Genomic DNA, 22231 nt, shown 5'->3' on the forward strand with positions numbered 1-22231 from the left:
AACTCAGAGCAAAATCCCCAACACAAATGTGCTGCTCGCTCAAGTGTAGAGAAACAGAGCACATGAAATAACCCGAGATCGAGTACAGCGTAACATCTTTCCATGGTATAAACACACACACACACACACACGCGCACAGCCCCACATACACGCACGTGTTAAAGCGCCAATCATGAAAAAGATAAAACAAGACAACAGGATATAGTATGTGTTAGAACTTTACAAATTCATCCTCATGTCTTGAGAGTCCTCAGTCTGAGATCTCACCTTTGATTGCACTGTAAACATTTCCTGGGTGGAGGCAGATCTTCTGCTACAAACTACTACTACTACTTCCTGTCGACGTGTGTACTTCTTCAGAGCTTAAGAGCAGGGCCGGGGCAAATATGTGAAAATATAAAGGAGGGGGGATGTTATATTACAGGTCTCATATTGCAAACATTACAAAATACTACATGTTTTCCTCATGCATTTGATGAGATATACTTATCGATGCATATACAACAGCTACCACTTGGAGAGGGTGAAGGGTAATGCTACTGTGATGCTTAAAGCCAGCTTAGTGCATGGTGTGAAAACATGCTCAGAGAGATGCTTCCCGAGGCTCATCTGCATACGTGAGCTCTTGGACGTGTGATTGGCTTGTGCATGTTGACATCGGTCCCCCACAGAAAGCACGGTTGAAGACCCTAGTGATTAATCTATGTTTTAATACATTTAATTACTCAAAGCAACTGGTCCATGCGTCCCCCCCCCCCCAATATTTAAGTCTTTCTTAATAAATCAGTTATTTTTTATATTAGATTTTTTTTTCAGGTATTTTGCGAGCAAATTTTCACGCATTGTAGTTTAAAGCACGCGACGTCTCCATAAAAAACATCTTTGCCAAATTGTGATATGTTGTGATACGAGACTGACGTCCCTACTGCAAATCCAAACAGAGGCTCTGTCCCGAGCAAGAAAAAGAAAAAAATGCACAACACGAGTCCTCATGGTTAATCTGAGAGTTCAGACCACTCAAGCAAATGAATTTCATCCGCAGAGAGTCGGGCGGTCTCGGAGAACTCGTTTACCCTCGATCGAAACGCGGCCCCGTTCCAATTCCAGCGCGCACGGAGTAACAAGATCTTGAAATGGTCGTTCGCAGGAGGTGCTGCTGGAGACAGGAAAGCGACGTGTGCATTAGATATGCATGCCTGGCCTGCGCTTTGTGTTCGTCTTATGACACTGATGTTCCATGACATGCAGTTTAAAAGCAAGAGTCCCAGATGACTGAGCTGAAAGCGCTGAAATAAGAACAAAAACCCAAGGCAAAATCCCCTTAGCATGTTCAGATCAAAGGAGACGATGCTCTCGACTCGTCTGCTGATTGATTATCGACTGCATGCCTTCACACGAAACCGAGCGTCATTTAGCACCCAAAAGCTTTCGACCTCCTGGGTGTAACGTGTAAAGTGTGTTCTCGGTGGACAGGCTGATTCGTTTCCAGATCTCGTTTTGAACAGAGCGAAGAAATTTTTTTTTCGAAAATAAAAATGTTTGCGAAATGGCGCATGCTTTCGAAGCGAAAGACAAGTAAAAGACATCTGGGAAGCAGAGAGAAATGGTGACCTCTTAAATGCCTGGTGATTTCTTTTCAAAGCTTCTCGCTGAATATTGTATTAAAGAATGCAGAAGTTGTGCTTGGTGACTGAGAGACTGATCATAGTCTGGCACATAGAAGGACTAAAACCATTAGGACTAAACATTGTTCATGCTCAGCAAAATAAAGCAAAATAAAATGTAAAAAAGGAAGCAAAAGCCCACAGAGTTAACACCCAGACGTGCATAAATATATACGCTTCCTTCTTATGGACATTAATCACCGGGGCCCTGCTCGGACATGCTGACGTCTGCAGACATTTAAAGAATCAATGTGAGACATGGAAATTAATTATAACTAACTACCACCCTATCACCACGTCTACAGCAGAATGAAAGAGATATCGCAGCGAGTTATCGATCGTCCCATTTCCTGTTCAATCGGCCGAATCGGCATCGGCGCAATATCGGATCCTTTATGATTAACAGCTGCTTGAGCATTGCTTTTGTTTCACTTTTTAAAATCCTGACAACTTAACAAGCCAGACAATAGAATTGGCATTTCCTCGTCAGTTTCCTGCTTTCAAATCTGGGAAAAAAAAGGGCGTAACGTGGAATTATCCTTCAGCATGTGCACGGTGACACAATTATGAGTTTGAAGGGGGGGGGCAGAACTTTTATGTGAAATGTAGAATAAGAAAACCTTTCAAAACATTACTAGAGATAAATAGATGTTTAAAAAAAAAAAAAGAAAGAAAAAAAAAAGGAGAAAAACAACTTTCGCCTTTCACACCAACTTGTCTTTTGAGAATGAACCAGAGCAAAAATAAATAAATAAATAAATAAATCTTTGGTTCATTTGATTAAAAAAAAACAACAACAACAACAAAAAACGAGGAGCATGCAGAACCCAAAACAAACTTGTTAAACACTTACATTCATTGATCAGAGGTGCAGCAATGGAAAATCTCAAACAAAAATCACTCAAGCACAGAGAACACAAAGGCCCTAAATAAATCATTAGACAGCTATCGACTATACAATCAGTATTGCAAAACATTACCGTGCTGCAGCCAGCGTTTATTTTCTCCCTTTGGTCGCTGATCTGAATATCCCTGACGCTTCACATTTCTAAACCTCTGTCCTTTAGATCAGTTTGTGCCTCGCAGTTCAATTTAGACGCTTTTATTGACAGAAAAAAAAATGTAATAAAATACCTGCATACCAAAATAAACCTTTATGTCTGCTTCACTTCCTGCAGCTGGGTCAGTTCTCTATTAGTGTTTGCCTGGAACAGAGGCGAGACTGATGCTCAGTCTGACGATCCTGAACTGGCTGTTTTGGTTTTGCATTCGTCAGATTGCCGCGTCGTCGCCGCCCCGAAGACCACCCGCAACAAAAGGTCCCAATAAAATATGGACCGCTGCATATGTAAAAGAAATAAAAGGCCGTTGGAATTCCACGCTCTTAGTGATTAGTGCACGTTCGTTACATGATTTCAGCTCACCGTTATTCTGAAGACCCAGGGCAGATCTTCTGTTTACACCTACGTCCTCAGCGCAGGCTTTTCCTCTAGAACAGTAGCACGATCCTTGATGACAAAACAGGAGAAGAGGAATTGAGTGAGAGAGGAGATAGAGGGGGAAGTAGACAAGAGCGGAAATGAACGTGACCCGCCGGTTGTGAGTCACGTCCTATGGTCTCGGCCATAAGGCTACGACGCACAGTAAAATATTTTGGAAAACAGAACGCAACATTGTTGTTCGCGGTCGCGCCACAACAATACGCCCATTCTCTTCATGTGGCTGGTGGCGAAGCAGATGTGTGGAGCTGTGCCAGTTTTACTCGTTAAGACTGGAGGAAGTGGGACTGCATCTACAAGACGTCCTGAAAATCTCCATACATATAATTAGACAGGAAACGAACTTTTTCTTTTGATGTCTTTTTACACTTTATATTAAATTTTTTTTTTTTCCTTGAAAGATACATCATTCATAATGGAAAGATTGGGAGGGCTGAGATACACTTTAACAGGAAACGCACCAGGCACGACAATGCTGCCAAACTTATTAACAAAAACGGTTGTGTTGCGGATTAACCATGACGCAGGCACATCCACAAACATCCACCGATGAAGCCACAACTGGTGTGGTGATTGGCACATTAAGAAAGTAAATTTAACCCACAAGCTTCGTGGGACAAATTTCACATGCCATATGATGTAAAAATGAAAATCAAGCAGCGCTGAAAGCTGGAAATGGGCTGGTGTTCTGAGAAAGCTTGCTGTCTCCTATGTTTTTTTTTTTTCTTTACATAAATTTAAACAAACGACTTTTCCTAGGCGTCCTCGAGGCACTCGGCAGCTGTGGAAACCCATAAATCAGCCCCTCAACAGCTTCATGGACTTCTAGGTAAAACAGCGGAAACCCCCCACTCCCCTCCTCCAGGCTTTCTCTTGTTCTGAAAGGTGTCTTTTTTTAAGATAACTGTGCCCTTCTTTAACGGACCGAGGGATGACTGCGCTGTGAAACCAGAGCTCGGTGCACCCCAATCTGCTCGACACAAGCACTGACGAAAACCACGACCGTTAAAGATAAGTGAGAAAAACTTTCAAACTGTTGGCAAGAAAATCAGATCGAATCATTCACACGAATTCCAGAAAGACAGCTCTTGTGAAAATTTGCAATGCAAATTTTAACGGCAAGGAGGATCTGGTCTCTGTACGTAAAACAGGAGACGGGGCACGCCGAGACTTGAGCCAGTCAGAGAATCCTAACGGATACTTGAGGAAGCGATTTCTCACAAATGTCTGCTTTTGGTATAAAAGACACTGTTGTCACTGCTGGTTTAGTTCTTTAATTTACTACAGAAACTACATGTCCATAATCCCTGAAAGTTCATTATTAACACAGGTATGGAACGTCTGGGAAAATCTGGAGAAATATATTCCTGCAAGCAAATTCCAAGATCATTAAATAATTATTCCAACCATGACATGTAATAGTATAGTTAATCTTCTCACTCTCACTCTTCTCACTGAGAGATGATTGCAGCCATGTCATTTGAAACACCACAGTAGCACTGGAAAATGTCAGGGAATAATATAACCGATTCAACTAACATCTAGCGCCCTTGATCCAACTGGTGGTTTTAATACAATTTAAAGACAAAGTCGTAGTGAAGAAGAAAAAAAAAAAAAAAACCTGGAATGTCACAACCACCGCCAAGTCCAGTTGTTCTTGTTACTCATTTGCATGCCTGAAATACCCTTATATCATCAGGAAGGAAGCTGATGATAAAAATCTGACCCTGATTGGATTGATTCCAAAATGTCATCAGTTTATTTGTTGGTGAGAACAATACTACGATATAAATCTTAACAATATTACTTAAGACGCCCAATTTTGAGATCAAATCAAGAAGCTTTTATCGCAATTTCAACCGTATCTACCTGACGCAGTACACTACATAAACACCATAGAGCCACATCACACAACATACAGTCGCAGAGCAAAGGAATAAAGTAAGTAACCTGGTGCAAACGGACAACGCACGACATTGTGGGACAGATACACAAAACACAGTAAACCTGCTGTCTGTTATACAGTACAATGTGCACAAGAGAACTGTAATAAACACAAAATGTAAAACAGCAACTGCAGCAGTCAAGTACGTGTGCAAAAACAGCATGTAAACATTTATATAGTGCTAATAAATTTATTCTATAAAATGGGTGGTGCTGAAGACATGGATGTGTGTGAATTGAAATGAGTATTAGTGTGTGTTTGAGCTCAGATCTTAGATATCTAACGATTGTGGCCGATAAAATAAAACCAAATTTAATCCTTTTCAATAGTCTTTTGAAGACTATTGAAAATGTGAACACTTTTGGAAACACAGTCTTTTATAGTGTTTGAAACTCCATTGTTTATATTTTACACACTATGTAAAAGGCAAAAACAAAAGAATTGGACAGTGGATGACAAAGAAACAGTGGACAGATTGGCATTTCTGGCTCTAAGAGAAGAACCTATGTAAGACGGAGAACAGGAGAGATGATGTTAGAAGACTGCCTCACACCCACAGTCAGACACTGAGGTGGATGCTTAATGGTTTGGGGTTGTTTTCAGGGTCCTTATTCCTACCAATCCATACTTTAACAAACTGCAGCAAACTGGAACCCATTTCTCCATACAGGAATACAATGACGAGAAGCATACAGCCAAGAACTGCTGTGGATTGAGGTTTGAAAGAAATTTCAAGAAGAACTACAGAAGAACATGCATGGCAAAGTATTTCAACTGAATGTTTGGAGAATCGGATCCCCAGACTGTGTGTAAAGCTGTGATTCATGCTAAGGAAACATTTTTCAATGAAAGAGTTTAAATTGATATATTTTTAGATTTACACACACACACACACACACACACACACACACACACACACACACATATATATTTTGTTGCATATAAACTGAAAAATGTGTCTATCATAAACAATAAAAAAAATAGTTACTTTTTTTTGTCTAACATCTGTTTGTTTAAAAAGGCACCGTAATGAATGATGGATCTTTTCAAAGATTTAAATAAAATTAATTAGCTTAACTGAAAACATTTTACTACAGGCCTAAGGTGGAATATGAGCACAGACAAGCAGTGGTAATGGAAACGCTCTCATTCATCAACGTGAACATTTTGTACAGCGGTAGTAAAGAACTAAACAGCGAGGGCACTGAGGTAACACTCAGGCAACGGCACTGTGTTAACTGTAAACACAAGCTTGCACTGTGTCAGTCCCAGCCATGTTCTCACACTCGGTAAGAAAAACAAATCAGGCCCATTTACATTAGGCGGTGATTCCCCCACGAAGAAACCCGTGTTCGAAGCTGAGAAGTAGCAACGCGGCTGCATGAAATGTTTCCTCTCGGGATTAACAGTGAGCCTGCTGTTCTGCACACAAAGATCTATAGCATGATGAACTCAGTGAACTCATGGGCTTCAATCTCCGAAGGCTCCTCCTATTCCACCGCCTCTTTGCCTCTCATCTCCGGCCCTGCCTCCAGCTCGGGGGCTCAGCTGACTCCACCATATGCTGCCAGTGCAAGTTTTTGACAGCTTCCGCCAGCTGAGCTGCTCCGCTTGCTAATGAAGCGCAAAAGAAACTGGATTTGCTGCCACTCTGAGCGTTTAAAAAAGGGCAGCAAAATTCTAATCAGCAAAAAAACAAATACAGTGCAACAAAAAAAAATTTCCCTTTCATGTTCTAAAAGGTCTTTTTTTTCCCTTGCATCTTTACCGCACTACTATGGTTTCACTGCGTCAGCTTCTGTCTGCAGGGGAGCACAAACCACACTGGTGTTAGGAGCTTCCTATATGATGAGCTTTCTCCAGGGTAATCAGACCAAATGACGAGTGCTCGGGACCTCGTCACTCTGAATCACTACAAAGCCACAAGCCTCGACCTCGACGCACAAAAATATTGCGCCTGCATAATGGAAGATCAATTTGGATGCAGTTGATTGGTTTAAATGATAATTGTATTATAATTGTCAGACTGAGGCTGCTAATGCCGAAGATCGGGGCACTTATTTTTAGATTAGACAGCACCTCCCCATTTATTTAAACTGCTCTACAATAATGCTCTCATTCATGTCCTTAAAGGAGCACCTTCAAATATACACACACACACAAGGCCTGTCCATTCACAATGTGCCTATGTGTCCATGAGATTATATAGCCAATTTAAATTATCAAAATGTCTTTTTTTTCTTATTAAGTGGCTTCAAGATGGAGGGATGGCGGTGGAGAAGCCAGGCTGGCGCCTTAGGGGAGGGAATGGGAAGGGAGAAGACAGGAGAGAAGATGAGAAGAGGGGGAGCACTGGTCTGACAGAAAAGACCTTATCGTGACATATCGTTGCAGCTGAGCTAAAGGCTCAGGAAAGGCGATCCGTTCACCCACACTCACCTCTGCTCCTTACCCGGGGCAGCAGTCCAAGCTGTGGTCACAGTTGTGCGTATGTCTTTAAACTTAGCTCCTATATGCAACGGCACATGGCGGATTGGATTGCATGAATGGACCATGTGTGTACGGGCTCATAATACGCGTGGAAAGAATAAATCTCATCTTTAACTTCCGATAAAAGAAGTTTCCTTTTGCACTACTGTTTAAGGCATTTTACAAAGACATTTCGTTTATTACTGGAACAATGGAATTGTGTGCACATTTACCGTAATTTCCAGACTATAAAGCGCACCCATATATAAGCCGTGTCTGCTACACGGCTTGTATCTAAACAGTAGCCTACCAAGAAAGTCATTGTTCACTGTCTTCCTCCTTCCTTTCACAACAAGACAACGAGAGAGTTTTTCTTTTGGCATCGTCGTGCGTTTAAAAATCACCATCGGTGAAGTTTTTCTCCCAATGCCGTGCAGCTCAGAACACAGGTGAAGTGCGTTTTTTCATGCCCGGTTGTTTTCAGCGTGACGAATGATACGTATTTCCTGCAGACAGTCCGAGCGAGCGGCAGGTCAAACCTCATTCATATTTATGATGTGGTGCGGCCCGATTCAGTGGGAGTGCATCTGATTTAATATATAGAGTTTCATTGGTTCACCTGAACCCGTTCGGCAATTTCATTGGTCTAATGTTATGGGGTTCAGTTTTTTGGCTTGAAGTTTGTGAAATAGGGAAAACCCCAGGAAAAATCCATATATTAGCCACTTCGTTGTTTAAGCCGCGGGGTCCAAAGCGTGGGGAAAATCCGGTATACACATCCATGTGTGCACAATCTCGTTGTCATTACATAAAATCCAAACAAAACAAAAAATACCCTCTAAAACTCCATTCTTTTCCTCTCATAAGCAGTAAAATGGATCAGTAGGATTCCTCACCATTGCTGTGTAAAGGCGGGTCAGGGCGTTTTGTTCCATTACACCGAAGATACTTTGCTGCTCAGGCAAAAGGCTGCATCAGTAAAAAAAAAAAGTGGCCTGGAAAAAAAAAAAAAAAAAAAGCACAAAGTCAATCCCCACTGAGGTACCAGTCATCTGCAAAGAACCTGAAAGACCTTTAGATATAATGATTCACTCAAATCTACAGATGCACAGACTGGAGCCGCAAAAGCGAAAGGAATTGTTGCTTTCGTAATTAGCAAAGAGTAACCCGCATTAAACGCTTTTATAAAACACCGCTAACATTGTAAATCATTTCACATCCTTCCAATCATGGCCAAAACAAGCTATGAGGACACACAACTTGAGATGTCAAATTTACATAGTACATAGCGACATGAAACAGCAAACATGGCGGCAAAATCAAGTTCACTTATATGGAAATTCGCATTGTATTCCAACATCCAATCAGCAATGCAAACCTGATCTCAGAACAGCTACAAAAAAATTTGAATACTTTCGAATTTTGGAGGGACTTATTTCCAATATGATTGCTAGTTGCAGTGATGTTAGCTGATGAAGATGAGCTACAATCTGGCTGTAAAATAATATTTTATATGAAATATCTAGTTGAAGTTTCGTTTGTATTTTACAATGTGTTGATTTAACAACATACTTTCTGCATTGTTACCTAATGTATAATTGCCATAGGCTCCATTTGTTTTGTAAACAAAAATATGGAATTTTTATGGAAAATATGGCACAAAATTAGATTGATTTCCCCAAAAAAAAAAAAAGGCCCAGTTTTCTCCCAATGGGATGTTCAACTTCACATCCAATGATTGGTGGAGTTATTCGATGACGCAACACAACCACAGCTAAGAAAAAAACAGCAATGGTAAAGTTAGACCGTGGTATACATCTCTCTGGTCACCCTGCTGCAGCTGTTCCAGATAACTACAAAGGGTGGGATGTTCCTAGAACACACTCCTCTCAGCTCCAAGCATGGGCATCACACCCATACCCGAATCGTAGGGCAAAAAAGTACCTACTTGCTATCAGCTATCAACCTATATTTCGGAAATAGATTCGGAAAAATCCTCAGCGCACCCATGTGCGCATTTAGGTCCTGTTCAGACCCCTAGAAAAGAAAAGCCAATAGGAGCCCTTCACGGATCCCGCGCTACAGCTGTGCTTCATAAATTAGTCTCTGACTAGAGAGACGTAGCAACAGGTGTCTGCTCGGCCGTGGTGCTCGAGTGAGCTACAAAGATCAAAATGACCACGAGTGTTCCAGCTACTTTGCTATTGGCGGGATTGAACGGTATGTTGCCCCCATGATCCCCACCACCCCCGCCAGGCCACGGAAGCGCAAGCACCCGATGCCCCACAAATGCTAAGTTGATAACAGTGTGCTCTTTACACCCTTGATACCTCAGTGACCCCTGCACTAGGTAACTCTCCAGCTGCAACTAAATATCAACTGCTACTGATTCCTAGAAGCTGGAATCGGGTATATCAAAAATAAGGGGACACCATGGGCATTCTAGTGAACTGCAAATAAACAAGGTCAGATGTCTGTCAGAAAAAGGTACCAACTTAGGATTTTACAATGACGACAGGGATATGACGGAATTGTAATATTTAAAGTTTTGTGCGGCAGACAAACTCGTCACTCGTCCACAAACCCGCTGCAACTTACATATAATGTACACATTTACATACTACGGTACTGGAAATTGCTCCGTTTGGCTAAAATTGTATATTGTAATTTGTTACATTTATAACAAATTACAGTTAACTACGTACTGATCACCATTCTTTTAGACTCCTAGGTAGGCTAGGCCACGCCTCCAGTTACGATAGGTTCGAGTTACGATGGGGTCAACGACTCCTTGTACTTATAAGGAAAAAAAAAACTTGAAATGGGAGGGCAATATCAAATGTTTGATGCAAGAGGATCTGAAGAAGAGTAATGCCCTCACCAAGATACACTGATATGACATAATATTTGCCCTGTGAGCATGTTGTTTGCACTCTGCATACACCTCAGGCTTCTCCCATTGCTAAGCGCAACAGGCTGCTGCACAAAAGGGCAATAGCTGAAGTCGATCGTGGAATGATTGTTGCCTGTTGCCAGTATTTGCCGTACGTGAGAACATTCCATAAGGTGATATAATATAAATTCGCCCAATAGCTGTGGACACTGGAACACCACCTGTCCATTTAACCTCGAGGTCTGGCAGTGATTTTAATGGTTTGAGGTCAAGGCCCTTTGCAGGCCACCACTGTTCTTCCATGCTAACCTTGGTCTTCGTGGAGCTTTGTGCAATGGGCTTCTGTCATATTGGATCAAGTTTTGGATTCTTAGTGCCAGTAAAAGGAAATTGTAATGCTCCAGCATACAAAGACATTCCATACAACTGTGTGCATCACTCTTGGAATTTTTGAAAAGGCAGCTGCCAGAAATGATCTTTCTGCTCCTAAGGATATTTTTCCAATATATTACAACAATAAAGTCAGTTACTCTTCAATGAAAAGGCTTTAGTCTTGAACGCAGTGTACCGAAGCCAGAACGGCACATTGTTCGAGCCGGCGGCTAAATTGGAGCCTGCTTACGGTAAATGTGTATTAAAACACACATCATGGGCAGGGCCTTATGAGGCAGCGAACTCCAGTAACTTACAGCGCTCCATTTGTGTGGGGAGTCTGATTTAAAGGAGACAGATGACATTTATTCCAAAAGTACAAGGTTTCTACTTTTCTGGCCAACCACATAGCCTCTCGCTCATGCTCCTTGGCATTCGCGGCACGTTCCAGGAAGCTGGCCAAGAGCGAAAAGTGAGGCATTTAAAAGAGACGGCTCTGGAAAAAGGAAAAAAAAAATAAATAAAAGACCAATGGAAATAAAAGGATCGCATGACAAAAAAAAAGATCCAGAGTGAACCGAATGAGATGATTCACTCTGCAATGACCAAAATCAGCATGAGACCTCATTGCCCTGTCTGCTGAGCACATGGAGTTTTGGAGAAGTAGAGCGAGGGATAGAAAAGTATTTTAAGACATCTGGCAGCAGCATCACTGTGTACATTACAGACTGCGGATCCAGAATAGCCACAGCGGCTCTCAACTCTGTCCTAGTTTGGACTCTTTGGTGGAATGCTGTATGCAAATGAGACACAAACTCTCCACCTCATAAAATGTCATGGCAGGCCACATGAGACGTGAGCGGCACAGGACCAGTTGTACCGCTGCGGTCGTAAATTCCATGTGTGAAAATACACACTGACTCAGCAGAGACGGAGGGAGAGAGGGAAAGAGAGCGAGGAGAGAATGTGGGCCAGACAGCAGGCAGGAAAGGGATAAAGGGAGATAAAAGTGAATCACTGTCATGCTTCAAGAAACGGATAGAGAGACAGCGATGCCTATAATAAGGCATGAAGAGAGAGAGAGAGAGAGAGAGAGAGAGAGAGAGAGAGAGAGAGAGAGCGAGAGGAAGCATGAATATGGGAATATGAAGCTGCTGCTGTCCATTTCACACCAAGTTTTCCAAATGAACCACTACTCTCCAAAAAAAAAAAAAAAAAAGCGGTGCACTCACAAAGCAACTAATCAGAAGTGTGATTTCTTTATTATTTTACATCCCTCTGGACACCAGGGCTGTTTTCAATTAGGCTAGAAAACATGGAGAAAGTGATGCAATTCTTGTTTGTGCTTTCACATTCCCGCCATCCCTCTCTCAAACCATAAAGCATGAAGAAACTGGTGGAATCCAAAAATTCCTGAATGAACATTACAGGAAAAGGTTTAAAAGTTGGATCTTTTCACACCAAAACAAATGCGTTTTGAGAAATTAGGTGCTGGTGTCATTTTTCTTTACAGTTTTAAGGGAAAAAGGTCAGAGAGAAGGGCTCAGCTGAAAAGCGTTAGATCGATAAGTTTAGATCCTGACTACGGCAAAGCCATCCCAGTCCTGGTGCCTGTGAGTAAAATCAGGCATGATGTCTGGAATAGAAAATTGTCTCTCATCTGTCAATCACAGATACGATATACAAGTCGTTACTGGGCATCTGTGCGCTTTTGTATGTGGAAGAGGGTGAAGAGCGATTTTCTCGGGGAGTATTACGCGACTCCTCTGTGACACAGCAGGAAAAGCAGCTTGCAAAATGAGGTGGTGCGCTGGCTTCACGTGTGCCAGAACAAAACCAAGTACCAGACCAAATAAGGCAGAAAACTGTCAAGAGAGATTTATCCGAATCACTCTGAAAAATAGTAGAATTTAACCCGGATTCTTGTTTTGTTCCCTAAATTGTGGCTGTTTCCCCAAGAGTTTGCGATCTTAATCGTAGTAACAACATTTTCTTGTGTGAACAAATGTGGACCAGTGTTTGTGGGAAAATGCCTCCAGATCGAACAAAATGTCGAGTTAAATGTCTTATCTTTATGAGGCTGCATAATGATTCCCAAAATTGGATTGGTATTGTCTAAATCCACTGGTCTCCAGTGGACTGGGAGGGGGGGGGAATCGTGAAAAAAAAAAAAAAAAGTGACTCAGTCAAAAATTATAATTTTTTATTATTCTTTCCATCGCAGTGCTGGTCAGTAAAGTAATCGGGCTTCCCACCACATAACACAAAAAGGTTTAGTCTGATCATTTCAGCTCAGCTCTTATAAATACTAAAAGTGTCACTGATTAAGCACGAGCTTGGTTTTAATTATAACACTGATGTATAATAATAGATAAGCACAAATATCAGTCGGTGCACTAGGGTTAGGGTAAATTTATCTTATTCTTTCGGCTTCTCCCATTAGGGGTCGTCACAGGGGATCATCCGTCTCCATACCCCCCTGTCCTCTACATCAGCAACCCAAATACCTGCATGTCTTCCCTCACCACCTCCATAAACCTCCTCCTTGGTCGTCCTCTTTTCCTCCTTCCTGGTGGCTCCATCATCAGCATTCTCCCACTGATATACCCCATGTCCCTCCTCTGAACATGTCCATACCACCCCAATCTCGCCTCCCTCATCTTGTCTCCAAAACGTCCTACATGCGCTGTCCCTCTAATAAACTCATTTCTGATCCTGTCCATCCTCATCACTCCCAACGAAAACCTCAACATCTTCAGCTCTGCTACCTCCAGCTCCAGCTCCACCTCCTGTCTTTTACTCAATGCCACTGTCTTTAAATCATACAACACCACAGGTCTCACCACAGTCCTATAAACTTTCCCTTTCACTCTTACAGATACTCTTCTATCACAAATCACTCCTGCTATCACTCTTCTCCACCCAAAACCTTCTTTCCAACTACTTTCCAACTTCTTCCATCATTTATTCCTCTCAAAATGTTCTGTTGCTGTTGAACTGATGCTGAACTGTATGTTGGGTGATCAGTAGATACACACCAAGCATCGATCAAAAGTTTTGAACAACAAACGCTCGATTGGTGGATTTCTGCGTGTTTGACCTTTTTTACCCGCTCATAAATAAAAAAGAACGACTGATTTCGCAAAATGGAAATACTTCAGTAAAATACAGATACACGAAAAAGCTACTTAAGTACTGTAAAAATTTGTATTCACTTTGTTACTGTCCACCACTGGATAGAGGTACCGATACTTCTTATTAAAACCTGTACTTTATCGATACTGTTATCGATAGCGCACTCTAGAATGTGGTGCAAAATGTTCTGGTGTGAAAAGATGAAAATTTCAAGATATTTTATTACTGCTGTTTACAAACGCCTCTGAGCAAACAGATAAAGGCACATGAACATTTAAAATAAAAATGCCCTTCAAAAGAGAGAGAGAGAGAGAGAGAGAGAGAGAGAGAGAGAGAGAGAGAGTGAGAGTGAAAGTGAAAGAGAGAGAGATTTCCTCAGCATACCACAGCACAACATATTTGAACAGCATGTGCATAGGCAGAATGTAATAGAGAATTGGGCCTCTTGAGCAATTACGCTAATACATAGTAGTGACAGCCATATGACACTCTGCTGTTTTTTTCAGGGGTCATCTTCCCACGCATCGCTACGGTGAATGGGCTGCTCCTGGGTGTCTGAGACCATGTCTATGTCTCATTCCTCACTGACGGTAATGTCCTTTCCAGCCTAGCGTATTTAGATATACATTTTTAAACCAATGACAGCACTAACTAAAGACCTATTTTATAATGAATGTTACATGATGGCGTGTTTCGTTTGTAAATTAGTTACGTAACGTTTACAGTTTTGTAAGCGGTTCAACGTTGTCGTCATGACTGGTTTCACACAAACACACGCCGTGCATGGGCATCGGTATCAGAAGTATGACAAGCAAACGTCGGCCACGTGACATCGTTCAGGGAAAGAAAAATGACGAGCAGCCGATTCAAACCGAAGTAATAAGGAGATAAATCAGTAACCGTTTTGTTAATCCTGAAGATTATTGGTAGTCCTGTATTGACCCAATTACATACTGGACCATCTCTAGTCTGTGGCAGTTTGTCTAGCCAGAGCAACTGGTGTCTTCCATAGTGAAAATCCCAACATTTTTTGGATTGCCCAAGAGGTGCTTAAACTTTAACTGGCTATCACCTTTTACTTTTCTTTTACCACAAGTAAAGCATGCAATCACCTCACATCTAATCAAGAAAAGGCAAAAAGGTGGTCAGCCAACACACACATTTTTGTCACTGGTTGATCACAGAGTGACCCCTCAGAGTGGCTCTTTGAATTATCAATTTATGAATCAATAACTCAAGGATAAAGATTCAATTTTGATAAGCCCAGCCACCAGCTTCTATAAAACTGAGCTGGTAAAACTAATTTTAAGTAATATATCAATATATGAAATTAAGGAGGTGTTCCACTGATTTCAACACACACTGACTTGACAGAACCTGAGAAAGTGTGCCGCCTTCCTTGACTTATAAACAGACATCGACTTCCATAAACAACTTCTCTGGTTCGTGCCCAAAGGGAATTCAGAAGGATCACAGCTTCCATTATAAGGCCTTGAGGCTGGAAGGAGGATTGTTAAAACCAAAAATAGCAGGCTTTGATTCCAGGCAGCTCGCTGTCCAAGAATTAAAGAATTACAGTAGTTAATCCCAAGAGTTTGAGGGTAAGTGACGCCGTCTGCACCACCCCCACGCAGGATAAAGCCAGCGTATGCCTCACCAAGCCAAAGTCTTGTGCCATCTGGCACGAAGAATCCTGTGTGTAACACCATGCACCAGGAAAAGTCCAAGTGCTCTGGCAGGAGCTACTAAAGCCTGAATCTCCCCAGAGGTAAATCAGCTGCTACAGAAACACACATCTCTCTGGGTAGAAACACAATGACCATCTGCTGGCCCAAAAACAGCTCACTAACAGAAAATAGAGGGCGGCTCCACCCGAGGGCAAACCTGATGGAACTTTGGCGAGACTAAAGCGAGGGGTTCCTGTTCAGTGCGGAAGGAAAAAGAGGGAGAGAGAAAAATTAGGAAAGAATGAAACTGTGTGTGCGCTGATCTAACTGGGTCCAAAACAAACAAAAAAAAAAAAAAAAAACCCCTGTTGCATCCTGTTCTCAAATGCTCTGCCAATTTGAATCTGTTCTCTCATAAGGCTTTCGAAATGAACTCGATTCAACCACAATGCACATTTTAATAATGCCATCTTGGTCTGCATATCCATTGGTTCTCCCTTTTCTGTGCAGACAAAATGGCTCCCAACACAGGATGTCCTGGCTTTATCAGTTTAGATCCATTAGTGACGTGATCTGTCATAATTGATCTGCCTCAACTCCTTCTCGTTTGAAGCATCCGGCCTCAACTCTCCAGAGTGCCTAATTGACAGAGCAGCTCTGTGTTTAGGAGACTGTAGCAAGCTTAAAGCTCAGTTCAAGTTCCTCCGAGCACAAATAATAAGCGCAGTCTCTCTTGGTCCGTCTTGAAACGCTTCAAATAGAATAATGGCTTCATGAACACAACTTTGACCTAAAGCGCCATTTAGTAGAGCTCCATATCCAGGGTACGCAGAGGACACGGGTCGTCATTCATTTATTTTTTAAAAGGTATAGACAACGTTATATATAATATGATTACACTTGCTGCACACATCGAGCTCTTAGAATGAAGGGTAAATGCTTCAGGACTTAGACAGTGTCAAATTTACCACTGAATGATTTTTTTTCATCTGAGCAACAGATACAATGGTGAAAATTTCAGTCACATTTAAGTTAGTCAACAGCTTTGTTAAAAGATTATCTAGGACATGTAGTGCTATATTTTGTTTACTGTTAACGATGCATTAATGCAGATCCGTCATTAAGCTGAATCCCAACTGCCACTGCCAACCAGCAGTTCCTGACTGCACAGGTGACATTATTAAGCCGTGGATTGTATCCAAGCGATTACATTGTGTATCGCAATTATTTTTTTTTAAGATTTTACAGATAAACTATAAACATCGATAGAAATCAGCACAAGCCCATTAGCGAGCGCAGATGATTAGCACAGACATGAACCTGTAGGATCCTCATAAATCTCAAGCTAATGCATTGCATGGCACTGGACTCATTTTGTCAATCTTGTTCTTGCCCTTTTCTTGGCTCACTGCTTCTCCTTGGAGCAGGGCCTGGTCACTCGTTCTCCTTCCTTTACAACCCCATCTGCTTCGAGATTCCTGCCAGTCAGCTAAACCGACATCTCTTCTATGGGCATCGAACCCCCTCGAGCGAGGATCGAATCAGCAGGGGGCCATTTGGTATGCTATAATATGACACTAGAAATGTCTAGAAAGTGTGAACTTTCACTTCCTTCGTTTGCTTAGTTTGCTGGTCAACCACAGCGTTGCTAGGGTATAAACAACCAGCCTTGTAGTAATTACAGAGATATTTATGTCACCACAAATGTGTTTCTTATATTCAGCATGGAGGTACTTTCCACATGGTTGCTGATAACGGAAGGTGAAAGAATGAGAACAAAACATATTCTGATCAGCGAATGGAGTCAACAATGAACTTCCATATTGTGTTCGAATGAACTAAGACTTGCTGCAGTGTTCGATTTCACGTTTGTGACATGGACGGCATGATAAATAATTCAGGCGTGGCTGTGTTGTGTCTATATGTGCATTTCAAGTCTTGAAGAACTTGAAGCTTTCTTGGCCAGCTCCCACTAACTACCACATATGCACGCACACACACACAGTACAAAGAGGACATCACAAGGATCCCATGCCTCGTCTAGGTCTAAGGAGTATCAGCATATAAAATTACACCTGATGAAAAGAGCAACCTCCTGGCGACTTCATTCAAAAGAGAGACGTGCTGAAGACACAGGGCACTTTAAACAACAGGAACCCATGGTGATAGTATCACTTTCTCCAGATGGTGACCTATCTCCTCTCCCTTACTTCCATGGCAAGCCAGAGCAGATCAGCCTTCTCTAGGGAGTGGCAAAAAAAAAAAAAAAGAGGGCAGCGGTCGGGAAGGACTCACTTACTCATCAAGAGCATGTGAAAAAAAACAGCGACGCATCTCCCCTGAGCTCAAAGCTGTTAGTGTTAAGCTTTGAGGAGGATGAGGAGGACGATGTGTCATAATCAGACCAACAATGCGATCCGAGTGATTCATAAGGCATAATTGTGCTTTTCCTTTCTCTGGTGATTAAACATGAAGCGTTAGCTTTGAAACAGAATTCCGGGTTTCTGACTACGGCAACATGTTGGTAAACAGTCTGTGAACGTGAGTGAATGACTTCAGAAGCGTGTGACTCAGGCGTTCGCCTGCGAGCGAGGCGGATATCGGAGCTCGTTTGGGATTAAATAACATTGATACATCCTGTGACTAGGCGCCGTTGTATCACATGGATCTACAATAACAGGTGAACTAAATCGGAGCAGACGCTGTTCAAAGCTTGCTGCTTCCAAGCAAACAAAGAAAAGAACAGAGAAAAGAGCAACTTTAAAAAAAAAAATATTTAAAATATTTATTTAAAAAAACAGATACTAGTTCCAGGGTTTTTCTATGGTTTTCTTCTATACACAAGTTTTGATACAACATTGTTTCTATAGTAACACTATGTAATCCAAAGCCATTTTCAACACCAGGCATTACCGCATGTCCCGGGTTATCAGATCACCAGGGACAGCAGAGACGCTGAGCTGTTCACACCTGGCTGCATGAATGCGTCTTAGGTGACCACCTGCATACAGATTTCATGCCTCTTTCTAGCTGAATGACAGTCCTGCACATTTATTACGTCAGTCTTCCACTGCCAGACGAAATCAGTGTCGGGCAGAGACGCTGAAAGTGTTTTAAAAGCTGAATGGGAAATGAGATGAAAGGATCGAATAAAGCTATGAAAAGCAGCTGCTTTCTTCACTGCTGTTGGAGCCAGTGGTGGACAGTAAATGTAATCTGTTGCTGTACTTAAGTAGTTTTTTCGCGTATCTGTACTGTAAGTGTTTCTGTTCGGGGAGACTTTTTTGACATTTCAAAGTCAAATACTTTTTACATCACGTCATTAAGGAGAGCTGAACCCGAATTAAGATTATGGATGACAACAACAAAAAAGGTCTGAACCCTTAGGGGTCCAATTTAAAAAAAAAAAAAAAGGAGGAAAGAAGTAAAGCGGAAACGTGCAAACGTTAAATGGTGTATGCGCATCTCATCTGATAAATGTATATCACTTCGGTTATGCTGTTGCCCGCTGTGCTTTTACGCATAGAGCACCGATATTTCTTTTAGCTGCATATTATCATTTATAGTATGTAGTTTATCATAATGTGTGTAGCAATTAAACAATTACAGCCTAATTAGTCTAGTTGGATTGTAGTTAAACAGCACTTATTAACCTTTTATCAAAGTTTTCTGTGATTGTACTGATTAAGCCCTGCACTGTGTTCATTAAGGGGAAATCTCGAGTGCAGCTTTAAAGGCCCATGTAAAAGACATTTATAATAAGGATATAGATGTTGTGTGTATCTTATGAGTTTGATCAATTGTGCACAATGATGTGAATTTAATTATAAATGCATTTAATGGTGATATTTCTACATGAAAGTGAGCTCTCAAAAATGTCTCTGAATCTGGGAGTTTTTTAAATAGCGAGCGATTTACCCACACTACCTTTGCGGATGCATCAGCGTGCATTAGCTTTCACACTACAAATGTGATGTGGCAATGTGTGTCCCAGGCCACGTCCTAATTTGGTGTCAGGGATCAACTTACAGTGTGTCTCCGAGGTGCACTAGACCCTGTTCACAGCTGGACTTCGCTCTGACCGATGCTCCAATCGCCAGGTGAGCACGGGGCCTACAACAACAACAACAACGACAAAAGTAAATATTTTTAAAAAAGACCAGATTTTTCTTAATCAGAAAGAAAAAAATGCTTTCCGGCTGCTATAACTTTAACAAACTACCGCTTTTAGTCGTTGACAAGCCGGTGTTAGAAAGGAAACCCTTCAGGAACTGCTGTTATTTAAAAAAGAATCCATGGTTTTATCAGTAACTCAGGGTTGCCAGTGTTGCGCCGCTCCACCGCTGTTTATTTTACCGTAACACCAAGCTCTGTTGTGCGTTATTCATTACTCCAACTTGTGAGGTGCAGATCGTAAAGCAGCGACACAACATTTAGTCTCCTGTAAAGACAGCGGGGCTCTGTGGATTTTATACATCACTGAAGCACGGTGTATGAAGTTCACGAGCGGGCATGTTAAAAACATGCATTAGCTGCAAGCAAACGCGCCTATTTACAAAGTATGCGCTCACTAAAGTACCCATTAATGAGTGCGTGTGCATTTAAAAGTAACTGACCACATAGTCCACAAAGAATGTTGAGAGGGAAGAAAAAAAAAACACATTTCAATGTTTAATCTCCCTTTATGTAGCTTTAGGCTTCTGTAACACCATGTACCATGTACTACATTCTATTAATGTCATGAACTGGAATGAACTGAAGTAAGAGAGACTGTGTGTGTGTGTGCGTGCGTGCGTGTGTGTGTGTGAGAGAGAGGGAGAGAGGGAGAGAGTGTGAAAGGAAAGTGGAGTTACTCCAGGTCATTCACAATACAGGAACACAGGTTCACATATCTCCAGGCCTCTTTCCAAGGAACGAGCCAAAGTTTTCTCAGAAAGCAGAAGGACATTGTGATCATCGCTCAGGACTGTTGAATTATTTCATCTCATACCAGTATAGGTTTCTGGACTATGATTAGTCTGGCTCTGGGAAGTAGTTTCTTTAAAAGACACTATAAAATGACAGCGGGTCATTTTTTTAATATTCGAAAACACTTTTCAAAAAGGTATGTTATAACTTTTACAGGCTTTGTATCTGCACAATTATGGCCTGTAAACATTTTTCAAACACAACATCAAACAGTTTTTTTTTTCAGATCACGTCTACAGCACAGAACACACTGGATTAAGATTCTACACATCCTGCTAAAAACATGAACCCAAACCCAATCTGGCAGAATGTGTTATGTTTCGGCAGATAAAACAAATGCAAAACTGTGATACTGCTCTAATTCAAGATACGAGCACGTGTCTCAATATCAGGCAATACCAAAGTAAGAACGATTTAACAAGCTGGAGCAATAAAATCATGTAAAGTTAGCTTTCAGCGTTAAGACTAGCGAGCGGAGATCAGAATTGGCTTTACGATGGCTTTACACACAATCATCAATAGTGGTCATATAATAGGAAAGAATTGAGCCTAAAATCTGGAAATAAACCTCCAGTGGGGAAAAAAATTAAAATCTCCACTGATCCATCATAATGATTTGATCCTGGTCAGGGTCACGTTCCAGAGCATCGCCAGGGGAACAACGGGTGGGTGAGTGAAGTACGTTGTGAATGGAAACTCAGACCATCGCAGGGCACATTGTGCAACAGGGGTGTAACACAATGCCACCAAGGAATGATTCATAAATGGAAAAAATAATAATCCATCCACTTACATTTACATCCAGGGGCAATACAGCATCCCAATCCACCTTCCTATACACCAGGAGCGAGCACTGAAAGTGAAATTCCACAGTAACCTGAGCTCAGGTTCGAACCAGGGACCCCACCCCCGGCTGAGACTCGGAGCCAATCAAAATTAAAAAAAAGGACGTTCCAAGATTCCTATCTCGTTTCCACCAGGATGGTCTGATTAGTGAAGTGACATCCGTTGACAGGGTGTTCGAAGACAAATGGACCGAGAAGTACGTCTTTATTCTCCACTTCAAGTTCAAAGCAGATGCCTCATCTGTTCAGCTGGTGAAAAGTGCTAAGTGATACGGCAATAAACTAATCACCAAAGGTTAAGCATTAGAACGTAATTGATGTCCTGTTCAATTATGCACGCTGACGTGAATACACCCCGCTCTACACAATACGTGAAAATAAATAATCACGAGCACTTAAAGCCTGTAGAACTAATATATGGGACTGAGCAGTTAAAAGAGATGAATGAACGTTTACCCCCTCCCCCAGCTCTAACGCTCTAACATAAACAGTCTGAATCAATAGGCTTGACACAAACATCATCCTGCACGCTCAATTCGGCATCCACGCTCTTCTAATCAGAGCCGACGCCGCTGCCGCGATCACTTCCGTCTGCTCCGCCAGCTGCCGAAAGCTCCCCGAGGTGCCCCTCGACCAGTAAATGATGATGTCTGCGCTCACAACACACAGCATCCCAGCCCTGATAGGTTCAGATGCCCCTCATCCTGCGTGTTCACCTCGGACAACCTTTTCTTCCGCATGACCTCTCGAGGACCTTGACCTCGGCCGCATGTC

General features: G+C 41.9%; 1 long non-coding RNA gene across 6 annotated transcripts in view; it reads right to left on the reverse strand.

Moving 5' to 3' along the window:
- LOC124387621 overlaps positions 1–22231 on the reverse strand; it is a 34717-nt gene that overhangs the window by 10908 nt on the left and 1578 nt on the right. Inside the window, exons 2-6 of one of the 6 annotated variants that reach the window (XR_006926190.1) lie at positions 19674–19757; positions 8474–8572; positions 3089–3172; positions 2807–3004; positions 268–362 (exon numbers count right to left, since the gene is read on the reverse strand). This is a non-coding gene — a long non-coding RNA (uncharacterized LOC124387621). Of the gene's footprint in view, positions 1–267; positions 363–2806; positions 3005–3088; positions 3173–8473; positions 8573–19673; positions 19758–19866; positions 19888–21405; positions 21767–22231 lie in introns of those variants that run through there. The other 5 variants (XR_006926187.1, XR_006926188.1, XR_006926186.1 and 2 more) reach the window with 5 other exon arrangements.

The sequence above is a fragment of the Silurus meridionalis genome, chromosome 6 (genome assembly GCF_014805685.1).
Source record: "Silurus meridionalis isolate SWU-2019-XX chromosome 6, ASM1480568v1, whole genome shotgun sequence".
Classification (NCBI taxonomy): domain Eukaryota; kingdom Metazoa; phylum Chordata; class Actinopteri; order Siluriformes; family Siluridae; genus Silurus; species Silurus meridionalis.